General features: G+C 38.7%; 1 long non-coding RNA gene across 1 annotated transcript in view; it reads left to right on the top strand.

The window, feature by feature from the left end:
• LOC309963653 overlaps positions 1–21,056 on the top strand; it is a 143,815-nt gene that overhangs the window by 82,556 nt on the left and 40,203 nt on the right. The window contains exon 8 of the long non-coding RNA XR_014326304.1: positions 19,462–19,540. This is a non-coding gene — a long non-coding RNA (uncharacterized lncRNA). The remainder of the gene's footprint in view (positions 1–19,461; positions 19,541–21,056) is intronic.

Raw genomic sequence — 21,056 nt, forward strand, 5'->3', positions numbered from 1 at the left:
CTTTCTAGCACCTTGCCTTGCAAATTCTAGCTGCCATAGCAGCCCTGACTTCTGATCTACGTTTCCTGTTGCCCAGGGAGACTGATGCTTTCTGTTTGGCTCCACTTCTGTGAGCAGAAGTTTAAAAAATACTCCCATGCAGAAACCTAGGATGAATGTGGAGCTCACCTTATGTGTCTCCCTGCTCTCAGAATTAGAGTTCTGTACTCTGCTGTGCAACGCCTGAAAACAGTCGCTTCATGTATGTGTCCCATTTTAGAGTTGCTTACAGTGGGACAGTGAGAATGATACCCATTAATTCATCATGGTTGAACTCCATGACTGTTAAAAAGGTCACAGGAGAGTATTGTCAAGCCCATGTTATAAGGTACAGAGAAGATATGTATATATCTAAAATATATATACATACATATTATATGCATGTCACTGTATCACTGCATATCAATAAATATCTATATAGAGTGATATATACAAAAAATATATGTATACACCATGTGTTATTTTACATTTCCCTCAATGCATTCTTTCAGAAAGATGTTTTAAAAGGGTCCTATTTATTCTTCACTCAATTTAAACCAGTTTGTAGACATAAAAGACCAACTTAGCAATTTGGGAGAATTTGTCAAGTGAGGCCTCCAGGACTATGGATAACATCTAAACCCCCAGTGGCATTGTAGTTAAGCCTTCCTCACCCTCTGCCCTCATTTCCTGTTATTTCATATCCCATCCCAACCCCTGTACCATTTAAGGCCCCTAGAAATCTACTTGTGATTTCCTAAATATATCATACTCTTTCACACCTCCATGCCTTGCATATGCCATTGTCTCTGCTTGGTATGTCCTTCATTTCTCCTTTTTTTTTTTTTTTTTAAAGATAACTGTTTCACCTTTTCTTCAAAGGCTGTTTATTTTCCACCAGAAAAACTAATTATCCTTCCTTATTGCTGCCATAGCTTTAAATTCTTTCCTCTAATATGTCATTTATCTCAGTGTCTTGAAATTACATCTTTATGTATCCATCTCCCTACATCCCATCCCCATTAGACCATAAAATTAGAGTCGGATCATGTCTTATTAATTGGTGTACATTCCCATCACATTCGCAGTACCTGGAACATAGTAGATTCTCCGTGAATGTTTGCTAATTAGATGAATTAATAAATATACATATGGTGAAATGAAAATAGTTGTTGCTACTTTCTAATGATAATACTCCTAACCCCTGGACAGTAGGATCTAAAGACCAAGTCACATGCTTCCCAAGCTGTCCAACATTCACTCTTTTGTCTCCGGGTGCAGATCTGAATTGTACCATTTCTCAAAGACCATTAAGAAGCCTTCAGAGAAAGCACGAAAAATTACCGCCAGTGCCGGTTTGCAATAATGTCCTTTTGTTCTCAGATAGTCTCCAGTTGACAGTTATCAAGGTTGTTCTAATTTGTGTCAAACGGGCCATCTACAGGGAACATTTTGGAATAGGGAAGGTTCAAGAGACAGAAAAAAAAGTAATGAATATAAAGTGTAAATGCCATAGTAAAGTAATAGAGACATATAATAACATCAAGGGAAATTTGACCTTCTGGCCAGAAACTCGATCGTGAACCAATTGGAGAACTTTAGAAAATTGGATCAGCCTCAATAGTCACAGAGTAAACATGGGAAGTGCAATCCAGTCTTATTAAACATAATGCACACTTAATGCATAATTTTATTGCAACCAATTTCATGCTGCTGCTTTAAGTGAAGCTGGGTTTACTTCCATTGCACCAGTCCACTACCATTAGTGCCCCTTAAGAGAACAGCAAGGCCAGTAAACTGTTACTGAGCTGATCTCTTCCTCAGCCCGTATTTTCTGCTCCATAAATTCACCCTGCTCCCACTGCTTGTACTGAGATCTTGTCTCCATTCAGAACATGGCTTTTGAAACACTACACTATTTTGGCAAGTTGTTTGCATATGGGAATGTTAGAGCATTTCCATTTTATGCCAGCATGGAAAGCAGTGAACCTTTGTCATGGTAGAATGTTTGTTGAATCCTAGACCCAAGACCTAGGGTTCCTATTATCTGTACATTCAGTCTGGGACAGAGGTAGCCTCTGCTCTGTGATAAGAAGGGAGATGTGATTATGAACCAAATAAAAAAAAGAGAGAGAGAATAAAACCCACAATATGCCTCTTCTTTGCCTCTTCTTGAGGCAAATTTTTTCCTGTTAATGTTAATTTTGGAAAATATGTCCTCACATTGTTATGTTTGTCTTGCTCTGGGGTCTGGTCTTCATATGTCTAAGTATAAAGGGATAAGGTGAGGTGCTAAGGAGAGATTATAAAATCCAAAGCCTGATTACTGATTTTGGGGTCCCAGTTCCGCTGTTACCTGTGTGTGCACTCAGGAGATCATGACACCTCTCTCAGCCTCTTTCTTCATCTCTAAGATGAAGTCCATAGTCATCTTGCGAGCAGTAGTTGAGGGCAGGCTGCAAAAGTACTTTGTAAGCTTAAAAGTGGTTTGCACATGTTATTGGAATGAAAGAAAAAATATCAAATGTGTTAAGTTATGAGCAAACAAAATCCTGGAAAAGCCACGCATCTTCCTGTAACCTAATAGACATTAGATTTCTAAAGATACCTAAAAGTGAATTCTGAATTCACCTCTCCAAAAACAAAATCTACATAAAATTTTTGTGTGGAAACAAAATTTCTGAAAATATTTTCCATCTGCTATGAGGTGAGAAAGCAGATAGTACCAAAGTCTATGAACATAGGCAACAGCAGCAGAAGAGCTTCAGAGATTTCCGGGGCTCTTTAAATCTTGTACAAAGCTTTGCTTTCCCCTTGAACAGCTCAGTCACCACAGGACTCCCTTGAACGCGCCTCTCTGCAGGAGCCGTGGAGAGCTCTGGCACTGAGGTTTGTAGAGGCCTCGTAAGAAGTACTCTCAAGGAGGCCACGGGAGATCCAGAAAGAACAAGACTCATCTGCATTCTGAATTCTGGATTCATCTGTATTTCAAAGAACATCTATAGAGGAAGGCAACTGCTTCCGGATAGTTAAACATTAAGGCCAGTCAGAGTTTTCTACAATTTCCAAAATCTACCTAGTGTTGTAAAGGGAACAGTGTTCAGTTGTGCATCACGCTATGGCTGTTCAAAAACGCTAAGCGGAGCCGCTCCAATGTAGCAGAGGATTGGGGCTGTGCCGCTGGGGAAACTGAGGCTGGTTTGGGGAAGGGCAGAGGCAGCATAGGCTACAAATTCCCTTTGCTTCTGAGATCACCAACATTCTTACATTGTTTTGTTTGTTTTTTTAATTCTTTATATGTGTACTCTGTCCATTTCCAAATGGAATTGGAGGTTCATTGATTTGTTCACCAATAAACATCTGCAGAACCCAGGATACTGTTAGCTGGTCCTGTGCTAGGCCCCCAGGATACAGAGAGGATTCTTCACTGAAGGATTTATAATCTATCAAAGAAACAATCCAGACCTGAAAGTAGCGTAATAGAAGATAGGGTGCAATTAAGACCCCAGAGAGAGAGATGAAATTCAAGGTTAGAGAAGTTCAGAGGAGAGATTGGTCATCCCAGCTGAAAAGATATTTATTTTGTACTATATCAAAATTAGTTATTAGTACTCTATTATTATTAATATTATTCTTATATAATCTTTAAAAATCCTTTCCAGATTTAAAGCATAATGTTTTAAAAATCTGGGCAGCACACATCACCTGCTCTAGGGCACATCAAGTTATCTACCAGACGTGTGGCACCCACAGCATGAGGTACCAAAGCTCAATGTTTAGTATGTTAGGAATGAAGTTGTAATTGGTGAGTACAGTTTAAGATGACCCCTGACATTAAGTGATGGGTTGAAAGGACCATGTGAATCTGGCATTTCAATGAATCTAATCTTCATTGAAGAGGTGGCCAGCTTACCTTCGGGTCATTTTTCTGCATTCTTGGACATCATTGTCCTTCTTTACTTCCATGTGGTAACTCGACGTTTAACATTTGCTACCTTACTTCTCTCTCCTCCTCCTCCGTTCCCTCCTCTTTATTCTCTTTCTTCTTCTCCTCTTCTTCCTTTTCCTCCCCCTCCTCCTTCTTTACATCTTTAAATTGAGATATAATTCAAATATCACCATTCACCATTTGAAGTGTACAACTCACTGGTTTTTAGTATATTCTTAAAGTTGTACAACCATCACCACTATCTAAATCCTTCACCCTCTGAAAAGAAACCCCATAACTCTCAGCCATGACTTCCCTGCCTCCCACAAACTCCTCTTTGTGCTTCCCTAACCCTAGTCCTAAGCAACCACTAGAAACCTTTGTCTCTATGGGTTTGCCTTCTCCAGATATTTCATGTAAATGGAATCGTACAACATGTGGTCTTTTATGCTGCCTCCTTTCATTTAGCATAATGTTTTCAGTGTTCATCCATGTCGCAACACGTATCCTTTGTATGGTTGAGTAATATTCCTTTGTATGAATATACCACATTTTGGTTATCCATTCATCAATTGATTGACATTTGGGTCGTTTCCACTTCAGGTTATTATGAATAATGCTACTATAGATATTTGTAGACAGGTTTTCCTGTGGACATAACGTTTTTATTTCTCTTTGTTATATACATAAGAGTGGAATTACTAGGTCATAAGGCAAGTCTATGTTTAACATTTTGAGGAACTGTCAGACTGTTTCCCAAAACAGCTACACCATTTTCCATTCCCACCAGCCATATGTGTAAGTTATAATTTCTGTTCGTCCTGGTCAACATGTGCTCTTGTTTGTCATTTAGATTATAGCCATCCTAGTGGGTATGACGTGGTATCTCATTGTGGGTTTTGTTTGCATTTCCCTAATGGCTAATGATACTGAGTAATCTTTCATGAGCTTATCGGCCATTTGTATATCTTATTTGGAGAAAAGTTCTTTGCCCTCTTTTGATTATTGAGTGATAAGAATTCTCAATATATTCCAGATAAAAGTTTCTTATCAAATATATCATTTGTAAATATTTTCTTCCATTCTTTGTGTTGTCTTTTCACTTTCTTGATGTCCTTTGAAGCACTAATGTGTTTACTTTCAATGAAGTCCAGTTTTTCTATTTTTTGCTTTAGTCACTGTGCTTTTGGTGGTATACCTAAAAAAAAGGCTTTGCTTAACCCAAGGCCACCAAGATTTACTTTAATGTTCTCTCCTAAGAGTTTTATAGTTTTAAGCTTCTACATTTAGGTCTCTGATCCATTTTGAGTTGATTTTTGTATATGGTCTGAGGTAGAGGCCAACTTCATTTTCTGCCTGTAGATATCCAAATGTCCCAACATCATTTGTTGAAAGGACTACGGTCTCCCCATTGAATGGTCTTTGAACTTTGTCAAAAATTCACTTCATTTCTTGATCAGTACAAGACATCCACAGTGGAGACTTGAGAGAAAACTACCACATTATTCTAGACAAGGGAATAAAAGAAGTCTAGGCATCTAGATAACCCTGATAATTGTGTGTTGCTGTAAGATTGGAGGAAAAATGATTAATCCAGGAGTAATAAGCAAAAGAAAATATGGCAATATTATGTGAGTCCAGTTGTTTTTCCTATCCTTCTCTACTAAGTGTGTGCTACAGGCTAGAGATTGGCGAAGATCTTAGAGATCTGATAGCAATATACAGAGTTAATGTTTCTGATGAGAAAGAATGCTTGGAGTTTTTTTGGGGGGTGTATGTGCAAAACTGGGAGCAGTACACATTTCAGAGACATTGAATAAGGACACAGGAAGGAAGGAAACCTCTCTCTTTCCGTCAGCACCCATGGGTGGACAATATGGGCATTCACAGACTCAGATGGCCTAGCATCCGTATGTAATTCACAGACATAATGCTTCTTGTTTTGTTTTTTTACATGTTTTTATATGTTTATTTGACATGTTTATTTGGCATGATGATTGCAACAAACATATCCTTCGTTTTTTTGGGTTTTTTTCAGCCATAGTTTATTCGTGAAAAGATGATTAAGGAAGGTAAGATTATAATTTCTTATTTTAACAAAAAGAAATACCTTTGCCAAAAATAAAACTGCTACATTAACATTTTTAGATAATTCTACATTATAAAAGGAATGAGAATTATTTCATATTCTTTGTGTAATTTTACTTTTCTGGTCACACACTACTGGAGAGCTACTATAATATGAAAAATTAGTTCTCCCTCAATAGAGTAGAGCAATGGTAAAGAATATCGCTCAAGAGTGATCATCCCCAAAACATGACTTTGATACCTACTTTTACATTTACATTTGAGTTAGGGTTATAGTTAATGATCGGGCACCTTTACGTGCTAAAAGAAATATATTTTGCATCTTATGTAAACGACCTAGTTCTTAAACATAATTAATTTAAGTAGTACTTTGAAAAACATGCAATACAATGCAAATGACCTATTTAAAAATTAGTTTTGTTGAAAGAAATGTGTAATTTTTTAATATAGGAGGAAACCTAAAAATACTAACTCCTTTAGTCAAAGAAAATATGAGTCTTGGAATTTCTCATTTGGTACCTTTTATAAGTACTTTAATTCTTTTCATTTCATTGATATATTTATCTCTGTTTAATTTTTTGTCATTGTTTTTTACTTTTTACTGTGAAAAAAATTTTTTTGATTTCAATTTTATTTTATTTATTTTTATACAGCAGGTTCTTATTATCTATTTTATACACATCAGTGTATACATGTCAATCCCAATCTCCCAATTCATCACACCACCACACCCACCCCCCACACCCCGCTTTCCCCCCTTGGTGTCCATACGTTTGTTCTCTACATCTGGGTCTCTATTTCTGCCTTGCAAACCAGTTCATCTGTGCAGTTTTTCGAGATTCCACATATATGCGTTAATATACGATACTTGTTTTTCTCTTTCTGACTTACTTCACTCTGTATGACAGTCTCTAGGTCCATCCACGTCTCTACAAATGACCCAGTTTCATTCCCTTTTATGGCTGAGTAACATTCCATTGTATATATGTACCACATCTTCTTTATCCATTCATCTGTCGATGGGCATTTAGGTTGCTTCCATGATCTGGCTATTGTAAACAGTGCTGCAATGAACATTGAGGTGCATGTGTCTTTTTGAATTACGGTTTTCTCTGGGTATATGCCCAGTAGTGGGATTGCTGGGTCATATGCTAATTCTATTTTAGTTTTTTAAGGAACCTCCATACTGTTCTCCATAGTGGCTGAATCAATTTACATTCCCACCAACAGTGCAGGAGGATTCCCTCTTCTCCAAACCCTCTCCGACATTTGTTGCTTGTAGATTTTCTGATGATACCCATTCTAACCGGTGTGAGCTGACACCTCATTGTAGTTTTGATTTGCATTTCTCTAATAATTAGTAATGTTGAGCATCTTTTCATGTGCCTCTTGGCTATCTGGATGTCTTCTGTGGAGAAATGTCTATTTAGGTCTTCTGTCCATTTTTGGATTGGATTGTTTGTTTTTTTGATATTGAGCTGGATGAGCTGTTTATATATTTTGGAAATTAATCCTTTGTCCATTGATTCATTTGCGAATATTTTCTCCCATTCTGAGGGTTGTCTTTTTGTCTTGTGTATAGTTTCCTTTGCTTTGCAAAAGCTTTTATATTTCATTAGGTCCCATTTGTTTATTTTTGTTTCCATTACTCTAGGAGGTGGGTCAAAAAAAATCTTGCTGTGATTTATGTCAAAGAGTGTTCTTCCTATGTTTTCCTCTAAGAGTTATAATTTATAGTGTCTGGCCTTACATTTAGGTCTTTAATCCATTTTGAATTTATTTTTGTGTATGGTGTTAGGGAGTGTTCTAATTTCATTCTTTTACATGTAGCTCTCCAGTTTTCCCAGCACCACTTATTGAAGAGACTGCCTTTTCTCCATCATATGTTCTTGTCTCCTTTGTTGTAGATTAATTGACCATAGGTGTGTGTGTTTATTTCTGACTTTCTATCCTGTTCCATTGATCTATATTTCTGGTTTTGTGCCAGTACCATACTGTATTGATTACTTTAGCTTTGTAGTATAGTTTGAAGTGAGGGAGTCTGATTCCTCCAGCTCCATTTTTTCCCCTCAGGTTTGCTTTTGGTATTCCAGGTCTTTTGTGTCTCCATACAAATTTTAAGGTATTTTGTTATACTTCTGTAAAACAAATTGCCATTGGTAGTTTGATAGGGATTGCACTGTAGCTTGCTTCGGGTAGTATAGTCATTTTCACAATATTGATTCTTGCAATTCAAGAACATGGTATATCTCTCCATCTGTTTGTATCATCTTTAATTTCTTTCATCAGTGTCTTATAGTTTTCTGAGTACAGGTCTTTTACAGGTAGGTTTATTCCTAGGTATTTTATTCTTTTTGTTGCAATGGTGAATGGGATTGTTTCCTTAACTTCTCTTTTGGATCTTTCATTGTTAGTGTATAGGAATGCAAGAGATTTCTGTGCATTAATTTTATATCCTGAAACTACCAAATTCATTGATTAGCTTTAGTAGCTTTCTGGTGGCATCTTTAGGATTCTGTATGTATATCATGTAATCTGAAAACGGTGACAGCTTTACTTCTTCTTTTCCAATTTGTATTCCTTTTATTTCTTTTTCATCTCTGATTGCCATGGCTAGGACTTCCAAAACTATGTTGAATAATAGTGGCAAGAGTGGACATCCTTGTCTTGTTCCTGATCTTAGAGGAAATGCTTTCAGTTTTTCAACATTGAGAATGATGTTTGCTGTGGCTTTGTCGTATATTGCCTTTATTATATTGAGGTCAGTTCCCTCTATGCCTGCTTTCTGGAGAGTTTTTTTTTTTAATTATAAATGGGTGTTGAATTTTGTCAAAAGCTTTTTCTGCATCTATTGAGATGATCATATGGTTTTTATCCTTCAATTTGTTAATATGGTATATCACATTGATTGATTTGCATATAGTGAAGAATCCTTGCACCCCTGGGATAACTCCCACTTGTACATATTGTATGGTTCTTTTCATATGTTGTTGGATTCTGTTTGCTAGTATTTTGTGGAGGATTTTTGCATCTATATTCATCAGTGATATTGGTCTGTAATTTTCTTTTTTTGTAGTATCTTTGTCTGATTTTGGTATCAGGGTGATGATGGCCTCATAGAATGAGTTTGGGAGTGTTCCTTCCTCTGCAGTTCTTTGGAAGAGTTTGAGAAGGATGGGTGTTAGCTCTTCTCTAAATGTTTGATAGAATTCACCCGTGAAGCCATCTGGTCCTGGAATTTTGTTTGTTGGATGATTTTTAATCACAGTCTCAATTTCAGTGCTTGTGATTGGTCTGTTTATATTTTCTATTTCTTCCTGGTTCAGTCTCAGAAGGTTGTGCCTTTCTAAGAATTTGTCTATTTCTACCAGGTTGTCCATTTTATTGGCATAGAGTTGCTTGTAGTAGTCTCTTACGATGCTTTGTATTTCTGCAGTGTCAGTTGTTACTTCTCCTTTTTCATTTCTAATTTTATTGATTTGAGTCCTCTCCCTCTTTTTCTTGATGAGTCTGGCTAAAGGTTTATCAATTTTGTTTATCTTCTCAAAGAACCAGCTTTTGGTTTTATTGATCTTTGCTATTGCTTTCTTTGTTTCTCTTTCATTTATTTCTACTCTGATCTTTATAATTTCTTTCCTTCTACTAACTTTGGGTTTTGTTTGTTTTTCTCTCTCTAGTTCCTTTAGGTGTAAGGTTAGCTTGTTTATTTGAGACTTTTCTTGTTTCCTGAGGTAGGATTGTATTGCCATAAAATTCCCTCTTAGAACTGCTTTTGCAGCATCCCATATGTTTTGGATCATTGTGTTTTTGTTATCATTTACCTCTAGGTATTTTTTTATTTCCTCTTGATTTCTTCAGTGATCTCTTGGTTAGTAACGTATTGTTTAGCCTCCATGTGTTTGTGTTTTTTATGTTTTTTCCCCTGTAATTGATTTCTAATGTCGTAGGGTTGTGCTTGGAAAAGATGTTTGGTGATTTCAGTTTTCGTAAATTTACCGAGGCTTGATTTGTGACCCAAGATGTGATCTATCCTGGAGAATGTTCCACGTGCACTTGAGAAGAAAGTGTAATATGCTGTTTTTGGATGGAATGTCCTATAAATATCAATTAAATCTATCTGGTCTATTGTGTCATTTAAAGCTAGTGTTTCCTTATTAATTTTCTGTCCAGATGATTTGTCCCTTTATATAAGTGAGGTGTTAAATTCCCCTACTATTATTGTGTTACTGTCGATTTTCTCTTTTATAGCTGTTAGCATTTGCCTTATACAGTGAGGTGCTCCTATGTTGGGTTCTTATATATTTATAATTGTTATATCTTCTTCTTGGATTGATCCTTTGATCATTATGTAGTGTCCTTCCTTGTCTCTTATAACCTTCTTTATTTTAAAGTCTATTTTATCTGATATGAGTATTGCTACTCCAGCTTTCTTTTGGTTTCCATTTGCATGGAATGTCTTTTTCCATCCCCTCACTTTCAGTCTGTATATGTCCCTAGGTCTGAAGTGGGTCTCTTGTAGACAGCATATAGATGGGTCTTGTTTTTGTATCCATTCAGCGAGCTTGTGTCTTTTGGTTGGCGCATTTAATCCATTCATAGTTAAGGTAATTTTCAATATGTATGTTCCTATTACCATTTTTTTAACTGTTTTGGGTTTGTTTTTGTAGGTCCTTTTCTTCTCTTGTGTTTCCCACTTAGGGAAGTGCCTTTAGCATTTGTTGTAGAGCTGGTTTTGTGATGCTGAATTCTCTTTGCTTTTGCTTGTCTGTAAAGCTTTTGATTTCTACATCGAATCTGAATGAGATCCTTGCCGGGTAGAGTAATCTTGGTTGTATGTTCTTCCTTTTCATCACTTTAAATATATCATGCCACTGCCTTATGGCTTGTAGAGTGTCTGCTGAGTAATCAGCTTTTAACCTTATGGGAGTTCCCTTGTATGTTGTTTAGCGTTTTTCCCTTGTTGCTTTTAATAAGTATTCCTCGTCTTTAATTTGTTAGTTTGATTACTATGTGTCTTGGTGTGTTTCTCCTTGGGTTTATCCTGCCTTGCACTCTCTGCACTTCCTGGACTTGGGTGGCTATTTCCTTTCCCATGTTAGGGAAGTTTTCAACGATAATCTCTTTAAATATTTTTTCGGGTCCTTTCTCTCTCTCTTCTCCTTCTGGGACCCCTATAATGCAAATGTTGGTGCGTTTAATGTTGTCTCAGAGGTCTCTTTGCCTGTCCTCATTTCTTTTCATTCTTTTTTCTTTATTTTGTTCCACAGCAGTGATTTCCACCATTCTGTCTTCCGTTCTTCTGCCTCAGTTATTCTGCTATTGATTCCTTCTAGTATATTTTTCATATCAGTTATTGTATTGTTCATCTCTGCTTGTTTGTTCTTTAATTCTTCTAGGTCTTTGCTAAACATTTCTTACATCTTCTTGATCTTTGCCTCCATTCTTTTTCTGAGGTCCTGGATCATCTTCACTATCATTATTCTGAATTCTTTTTCTGGGAGGTTCCCTATCTCCACTTCATTTAGGGTTTTTTTTGGAGTTTTATCTGGTTCCTTCATCTGGTTCATAGTCCTCTGCCTTTTCATTTTGTCTGTCTATGAAGGTGGTTGTCATTCCACAGGCTGCAGGACTGTAGTTCTTCTTGCTTCTGCTGTCTGCCCTAACATACCCTTTTAAAATTAATTATCTATCTTTCTATATTCTTGTCCAAAGATTAACTATCAAGGGGGTATGGGCAAGACTCCACTTGTTCTGCCTAACAGACATTCCCGGGACTGCTGGAAGCAGCCTTCTGGAAGTGCGAAGTTTGTGTGTGTGTGGCTGACGATAGCTTAAGACATGCACATGTTGCTGTTGAACTTTGGAAAAGCTGATTTCAAATGAAGACTAGCCATAATTCCACAACCTGCCTCTCAGAGTGGGGAAGGTGGGAAGAGAAAGTGAAGCAAATCTTAAACAGGCAGTTCTGACTATAAATCTGTGGGGCAGCCCAAGTGGGAGAGATTCTAAGAGCAAAGACGGCTGTAACAAAGGAAGAAAGGAAAAACAGCATGTAACAGAAGACAGTAGGAGAAGGCATGGTAGAGAAAAGTTAGGATGTATCAAAACTCTTGGAATGTATGAGGGCACTAGAAAAGGTGAATCAAACATGGTTAGAGGGAATCAAAGCCCAGCCATGGTTTCCATTATGTTTCATATCATGTATTTTCTTTTACATCTTTACCTCCCACTTATGCATCATTCATCAACCGTATGGTTCTGGCCCCTCCACCTTCTCTAAAATTTTTCTATCCAATATTACCAGGGACCACTTAAATTCTAAACCTTATAGGTATCTTTTAGTGTTCACCATCTTCTGCTCATCTTCTCTAAAGTATTGCAGAGCTCAAACAGTTCTTCCTTTTTGATATTCTCTCCTCTCTTGACCCTTCGCTCTCCTCCTCCTTTCCTAATTTCTAGTTTATTTCCATCTACCAATCTTTTTTTTTATTGGAGTATAATTGTTTTATGATGTGTTAGTTTCTGCTGTACAGTGAAGTGAATCAGCTATATGTATACATATATCCCCTCCCTCTTGGACCTGTCTCCACCCCCATTCCACCCATCTAGGTCATCACAGAGCACTGAGCTGAGCTCCCTGTGGTATACAGTAGGTTCCCACTAACTATCTATTTTACACATGGTACTGTATTTATGTTAAACTTAATCTCCCAATTCATCCCACCCTCCCCTTCCCTGCTGTGTCCACATGTTTGTTCTCTACATCTGCCTTTCTATTCCTGCCCTGCAAATAGGTTCATCTGTACCATTTTTCTAGATTCCACATATATGTGTTAATATATGATACTTCTTTTTCTCTTTCTCACTTACTTCACTCAGTATGACGTACTCTTGGTCCATCCATATCTCTACAAATGACCCAATTTCATTTCTTTTTATGGCTGAGTAATATTCTATTATATATATGTACCACATCTCCTTTATCCATTCACCTGTCAATGGACATTTAGGTTGTTTCCATGTCCTGGCTATTGTAAATAGTGCTGCCAGGAGCACTGGGTAAATGTGTCTTTTTGAATTATAGTTTTCTCTGGGTATATGCCCAGGAGTGGGATTGCTGAATCATACAATAATTCTATTTTTAGTTTCTTAAGGAACCTCCATACTGTTCTCCACAGTGGCTGTATCAATTTACATTCCCACCAACAGTGCAAGAGGGTTCCCTTTTCTCCACACCCTCTCCAGCATTTATTGTTTGTAGATTTTTTGATGATGGCCATTCTGACTGGTGTGAGGTGATACCTCATTGTAGTTTTGATTTGCATTTCTCTAATAATTAATGCTGTTGAGCATCTTTTCATGTGCCTCTTGGCCATCTGTTTGTCTTCTTTGCTGAAATGTCTATTTAGGTCTTCCGCCCATTTTAAAATAATTAATTAATTTTTGACTACGTTGGATCTTCGTTGCTGTGCATGAGCTTTCTCTAATTGTGGCGAGCGGGGGTTACTCTTCGTTGCGGTGCGTGGGCTTCTCACTGTGGTGGCTTCTCTTGTTGTGGAGCACAGGCTCTAGGTGTGCGGGCTTCAGTAGTTGTGGCTCGCAGGCTCTAGAGCGCAGGCTCAGTAGTTGGGGTGCATGGGCTTAGTTGCTCCGTGGCATGTGTGATCTTCCTGGACCAGGGACTGAACCTGGGGTGCCTGCATTGGCAGGCAGATTCTTAACCACTGTGCCACCAGGGAAGTCCCCACCCATCTTTTGATTGGGTTGTTTGTTTTTTTGATATTGATCCGCATGAGCTGTTTGTATATTTTAGAGATTAATCCTTTGTCTGTTACTTTGTTTGCAAATATTTTCTCCCATTCTCTGGGTTGTCTTTTCGTCTTGTTTATGGTTTCCTTTGCTGTGCAAAAGCTTTGAAGTTTAATTAGGTCCCAGTTGCTTATTTTTGTTTTTATTTTCATTACTCTAGGAGATGGGTCAAAAAAGATCTTGCTGTAATTTATGTCAGTGAGTGTTTTTGCTGTGTTCTCCTCTAAGAGTTTTAAAGTGTCCGATCTTAACATTTAGATCTTTAATCCATTTTGAGTTTATTTTTGTGTATGGTGTTAGGTAGTGTTCTAATTTCATTCTTTTACATGTAGTTGTCCAGTTTCCCCAGCACCATTTATTGAAGAGACTATCTTGTCTCCATTGTATATTCTTGCCTCCTTTGTCATAGATTAGGTGGCCATAAGTATGTAGGTTTATCTCTGGGCTTTCTATCCTGTTCCATTGATGTATATTTCTGTTTTTGTGCCAGTACCATACTGTCTTGATCACTGTAGCTTTGTAGTATAGTCTGAAGTTGGGGAGTCTGATTCCTCCAGCTCTGTTTTTCTTTCTCAAGATTGCTTTGGCTGTTCAGCGTCTTTTGTGTTTCCATACAAATTGTGAAATTTTTTTGTTCTAATTCTGTGAAAAATGCAATTGGTAATTTGATAGGATTGCATTGAACCTGTAGATTGCTTTGGGTAGTATAATTATTTTCACAGTATTGATTCTTCCAATCCAGGAGCATGGTATATCTCTCCATCTGTTTGTGTCATCAGCATGCCCTGCAGTTCACTCACACTCTAAGAGTTTTGTATAATTTGTCCAATAATGAACTAATTATTTTTCTCAAAAATTATCGTCATCCTCCAGCATAGACAGCTGCTATAAATGCCAAACTAGTATCTCACACTTAGCTTCTCCCTTCTGCATTCACTAGGTACATTCTCCGTGACATCTTTCTCCATCACTCTCTAACACCTTTAATGACTCCCCGTCATTCACAAGTTCAAGCCTGACTATAAGGCTTCATTTCTGTTTCTGGGTCTTTAGACCAAGTTTCTTGGTTCCCAGGGTTCCAGGCCCCATCGTGGATGATGGCTTTGGGATTTTCTTTATGATCGCCCTACTCTGGTCCTGGTTGCTTGACCCTACTTCTCGGATTATGAATAAAACCATTGCCCCTTCACTCCATCTTTGCATATGAAATATTCTCCAATGTTCTCAAGTCATACTGCTGTCATTTGACACAGGTGATTTTGTCAATATTCGATTTATCTTTACACACACATAAACACACATATTGCACCATTCAGTTGACCTGAGCACCCATTATTTATGCAAATACGTGCCTTTGTTCATGTTAAACATGCATGCATGTGCTCGTGCATGCACATATAGAGCGACATGGATCATGATGAGTTAACTCTAACAGGTGTGTAAAAGCCTTTGAAGTTATGGTGAACAAGAAGCTGAATATGAATCGATAGTGAGATGAATTTGTCCAAAAAAATGTGCATGCTATCTTGGTTTGAATGGAGGGAGGTAAATCATACATTCATCTAACAGTATTATTGATTTTCTATGCTGGATGTTCCAGATGTGATACAGTTCCTGCCTTTTTGAAGTTTAATGTCTATAGGGAAAATATACATTAAACGATTGTATCCGTAGAAATGAGTATAAAATTATAAATTGTGATAAATTCTGTAAGGGAGAAGAACAGAGTGCAGGTATAATGGAGAGCTAATTTAGATTAGGAGGTGAGAGTAGCCTCTGTGGGGAAGTGAATGAGAATTGAAGGGCAGAGCCAGGAGATGTGTGAGAGGAAGAGAATTCCAGGCAGAAGGAACCAGGTGACAAAGGCCAGGTTAAGGAGCTGAATATTATCATAGGTTTAATGGACAATCATTGAAGCTGGGTTTTAGTGGATAGGCATCATCTCTTTCACGGTGGTTATACCACCGCAGTGTGGAGTAGACTCTTTATTCTATTTTGCAAAGTTAATATTATTATAGATAGATTATAACTTTTAAAAACCAGTGTTGCAGATGAGAAGAGCCCCTGAAAGCCAGGAGGAAGCTAGTGGTGATTAATCTGGAGAAGACAAGATGCCAAGAAGAAGAAAGGAAAGAAAAATAGTATTTATTGAGCGTTTGTTATATGGTAGTCACTGTGTTAGGAACTGTCACATATATTATCTCATCCGATCCTTACCACAACCCTGAAAGGTAGGCATTAGTTCCATTTTACAGATGGAGAAATTGCGGTTGGGTAAGATTTAATTGTTTGCACAGTTAATAAATGGTAGAACCAGCTTTCAAACTTAATTTTACTTGATGTTGGTGCTCTTCTATGACACCATTTTCACAAGATAATTATTTTCAGATCTCCAAAGGGTTGTCAAGAGTCAGAAAGATAAGCTTCCTAGGTTCCCATAACAGACTAAGGCAGCATGTGCAGCTGAGGGTAGAAAGGGTTCAGTTGAAGCAGCATCAATGGAAACAGTGGAGTTAGGAGCCCCATCAGTGAGGAAGTTAGGTGAGGCAAATAGACCTGGAAAGCCAGGGGTTAGCAGAGGAATGCAACCGAGCGTCTGGAAGATACAAAGGAGAGTCTGAGAGTGGGGGGAACCTATTCAGTGAGTCCAAAGCTGTGGCAGCCATATGTGCACTCCTTGGACCACCCCTAAAGAACGAGCTGGGCCGTGAGCCGTGAGGTATAGAGCCTTGGAGCCACACTCTTCCTGGGCATTCTTCTCTGGCTGGTTACCAAACACAGTAGCCATACTAGGGCCTGACCACTTCTGCCCAGGGCGAGATTCCTCAAGCAGGCATTCTTTGCTCCGGAGCCTCTCAGTGGATTCTCTAAGACTTTGCCAGATGGTCATTGAAGTCTAAAGCTCTCCCTGCCCAATCCATCTGCTTCCCAGAAGACCTGAACTGACACAGAAGCAAAAAGTAGAGGGAAACTAGGAGTCAGGCTGCTGGCTTGGACCATGATATTAATAACAAAGTTTTATATAGCACTTATTATGTGCCAGGCACTGTCCTAGAACCCTTATGTCTGTTTACACAAATAATACATTTAATCCTCAAGACACTGTGAGTGAGGACTACTATTATTATCACTTATAGATGGGGATTCTCAGAAAAATACATAAACTACTCTAAGATCTCACAACTAGTAATTTGAAGATCCAGAATTTGTACCTGCGCAGTCTGACATAGAATTAAAGTTTATAACCCCTGAGTTCTCTTTGGGCAACCCACTTCAGGGCAGTTATAGATAAACTTGAAAGACACAGGATGAAGACCTTGTAAAGTATTTGCATTGGTGTGGGGTGGCCTTCCTGATCTCTCTCTCCCCTCTCACTCTCCTACACTTTGTTCCCCCAACAATGGGCTTCCTTTCTTTCCCAGATTTCTCTGGGCCCTTTGTCTTCAGGGCCTTCACAAGAGCTATTGCCTTGGCCTGGTACCCTCCTCCTCACATTTGTCTAACTTCACTGGTCCAAAGTCTACCGATCCTCCAGGTCTCGGATTATCACCATGGCCTTGAGGAAATCTATCCTAACCACCAGCCTGTGTTCAGTCACCCCATTACACTCATTCATGGCATCCAGTACTTTTCTTCCAGAACTCCTATTACACCTTCAATGATGTAACTAATTTGGTAATGACTTGTTTGATGGTCATGAATACATTGATTGGATGTGGCTCTACCCCTGCAGCTTGGGTCTCAGCCAAAAAGGAGAGAGGGTAGACAGAGGCTTACAGGAGATGCACATCCTACTCAGAAGAAGAATATATGTTTGAAAAGTAGGTCGGGATGGCATAGACAGGCATTGCGTGTACCATCACCGGAGGTTGTGAAGAGGATAGTTGACACCTGGTGGGAATTTGGGAGAGGAGAAGCCACATTGCAGGTCTGATTACAGAGTCCATTGTAAACCTTCTGTCTCTGAGCATCCCCGAGTGACCTCTCTGAGGTTATACGTCCACAGGTGACCTTCCATCACCCAGAGGATGTGTATTTGATCCTCATAAAATAAGGCAGCACAATGTGGTGAAACATCTAGAGGCAGAACGTCTTCTCTGTTTTGGGTTTGGTTTTTATTCCTGCACTGCTGAAAGCCAGGCCCCTCCTTCCCCACACCACCCATCCTGTTTCCTTAGCTGAGAAATGAAGAGATAGACTAGATGATCCCCAAGGTCCTTTAATTGTGAGAATTATAGGCTATATTTCTTAGGATGACTGTTCCACCCTTTCAGAGTCCAACCCTTTTTAATACCGTAGGCCTTTTTCCTGCCTTATCAGTGATCGACACAAGGAAAAAATGATCCTTGCCTAATACAGCTGCAGCTTGAAAGAATTGTAATGAAAAAAAATTATTTTCTATAACACTTTGAATTTCCTAAAGCTCTTACATAAATAAATTGTTTATCTAATTTATCTCAAGAATGATGTGACACGGATGATATTATTTCCACTTTACGAATGATGAAACTAAGTTTCAAGGAGGAATGTAATATGCCCAGGGTCTCAGTGCTGGAAGCATTTCTGAGGCCTGAACCAGCTCTGAAGCTCAGCAATGTTGTCATTATTGTATGTTGTCAAGTAGGGTCAAGGAACAAAATTTAAGTAGTATTTGTACGCAGTGAACGTGCATGTAAACTTGGTCACTGGCTTTGTATATGTAATCATAACTGAGAACTGAAAACCAATTATTTCATTCAGCGGATTATTTCACTGAAGATCAGTTCATTAAAGAAATATTTGTGGAAGTATTTAGCAAGTGAAAAATCCATATATTCTTGCTATGAGTGTACTTAATAAAGGAAAAAACCCCAAGGACACCTGTTTCAGTCATTCTTTTTCAGGCTAAACATTCCAAGTGTCTCAGCTTTTACAAGTGGTAACCAAGTAATATATCTAAGTAGTGGGGAAGAAAAAGAAATTTGGGGAGAAAATTATTTTGGTATCAATCTTTCAAAGAGTTATTGTTTGAAGGCAGATTTTTTAAAAAATTCTGAAAAGTACCTTTGTTTTTTTCTCTCTTGATGGCTGAATGGGCTTTATGTTGGAGTGGTTTGGGTGGGGAATGTTTTCTCCAGAAAGACAGCATGGTTGGGGGATACAGACTGGGGTTGAGCGGAGGTGGACTAGGTTCTCATCTCAAGTCACTGGTCTCTGGGAGATTCTGGATGAGCCAGTGTTACCCGTCTGGGCCTTCCATTCCCTAACTGTAAACTGGGAGTAACTTGTCAAATGTTCAGACGTAATGGCCAACATAGACATAGTTACTTTAATCCTTGTGTGTAAGACTTTAGACAGCTTAAGTTCTTCCTTATTCATCATCTTATTTATTTTCTCCCCAATTCCTGAGACATAGGTAAGAAAGAGAAGTGCACGTCCCCTTGGTAGACAAGGAAACTATTACCCGGGTGAGGTAAATGGACTTGCCCAAAGTTGTAGTGCTAGGATGGTGGGGAGCCCGGACTTGACCTCAGGTCTGACGGTTCTAATCTGGGATGTTTTCTGCTCCACCATGAGGTGCTGACTTGCAGAGGCGAGCCAGCTGAACGAAAGTTCTGTGTTTCCTTTCTAACATGCAGCTCTGGAGAAGGATGTGTAAGGTGACTGAGGCTGGTGAGAAAGGAATTTATGTGGAAGAGGCATCTGTGCATTAATGCGGTGAGTGAGAAGTCGAACTAACATCTAATTTTAGTTTGCAGCTAGTGCCGTGTTCCTGTTAATCGTATTCAGTCAGGCTGACTAAGGAGAAAAGAATAAAATAAACATTTCACTTAACCTTTACAATTTGTATATTTTGATGGTCCCACCAGCTTTAGAATACCATTCCCCCTGTAATTGTCAGCCATTGTCTATGCTCCCCACATACTCAACTGCTTCTCTGCTCTCAGTTCTTTCTCTTCTCCTCCTATTTCATCCTTAAGATGTTTCCTTCCCCTGCTTCCTACCTCCTGGCACCCCTCACGCCCACCGCCTTCAGTCCCGAGTCCCTGTTTGTTCTCTCTTCTCCTCTACTTGGAGACATGAAGCTGGTGCCCGTGGAGTTGGAACAGAGGTCACTCAGAGGTGACCTATTAGATGTTCTGCACACAAGGATCTCCAGGAAGAGGAGGGGCATGAAACCCCATAAACCACAGAAGCAGGAATTTGACAACCTCTTCAAGGCACAGGAAACAAAGGAGGAGTAAAAGAAAAGAAGCAAGTGAAAGAGTAAAGTAAAAGAATCTTTTTATCTTGACATTCTCATCCTACCTAGGAAAAAAACCACCACCAGGAAAACATGAAGTGAAGGCTATGGAATGGAAGTACTCTTTGTGTTACTGTGTTCAACGTGGTAACTATGAATGCAAGAATTCAACAATAATAATACAAGGGATTGGGGTGGATGAGGCAGTGGAGTTTAATACAGAGGGATCATCATGGTACACCTCCTCAGTGGGAGTTGGAAGTTATTTTCAGGTTGATCTGAATCAGAAAGTTATATATCCCAACAAAATGTGAGCAGGGTACAAATCTCTCTTACTGTAGCCAGCTGGCCAGAACTCAAAGCCTCTAGAGTAGATTTGTGCTGGGCTGTCCAATGTGGTAGCCACTAGCCACATGTGCCCTTTGAACACATGCAATTTGACGAGGCCAGATCCAGATGTTCTGCAAGGCTGAAACACACACCAGATTTTCAAAACATAGTATAACAGAAAAAAATAAAAAGGAATGTGAAAGATCTCATTAATGGTTTTTGAAACTTGATTACATGCTGAAATAATGTTTGATGATTTTTAATATATATATAAAATTATTCTTTGACTCTTTTTAATGTGGCTGCTAGAAAATTTGAGAATACATATATGATTCATATTTGTCCGTCTCATTCTGTTTCTATACGACGGCCCTGGATTAGAGTTCCAGAGTTGCAATTAGGAACAAACAGAAAGAGAAATTCTTTCCAGAATAATGATCACTATGCCCAGTCTAGGCAACACTGGAGAGTATGTGAGGCAGAAACTTGTCTTAAGAGTGTTGTTGATAAAATCTAGGTACTCCAAGTGAACGTTGAACAACTGTGGGTAGAACTAGAAAAAACAGGCCGATGTTGGCAGCGTGTGGTAACAGAAACAACTTCTCGGAGAAGGCAGTGCATGGAGCGAGTGGAGTTAGAATCCCTCCAGGAGGGGAAGCC

Source organism: Leucopleurus acutus (assembly GCF_964270905.1).
Source record: "Leucopleurus acutus genome assembly, chromosome: 7".
Lineage (NCBI taxonomy): Eukaryota > Metazoa > Chordata > Mammalia > Artiodactyla > Delphinidae > Leucopleurus > Leucopleurus acutus.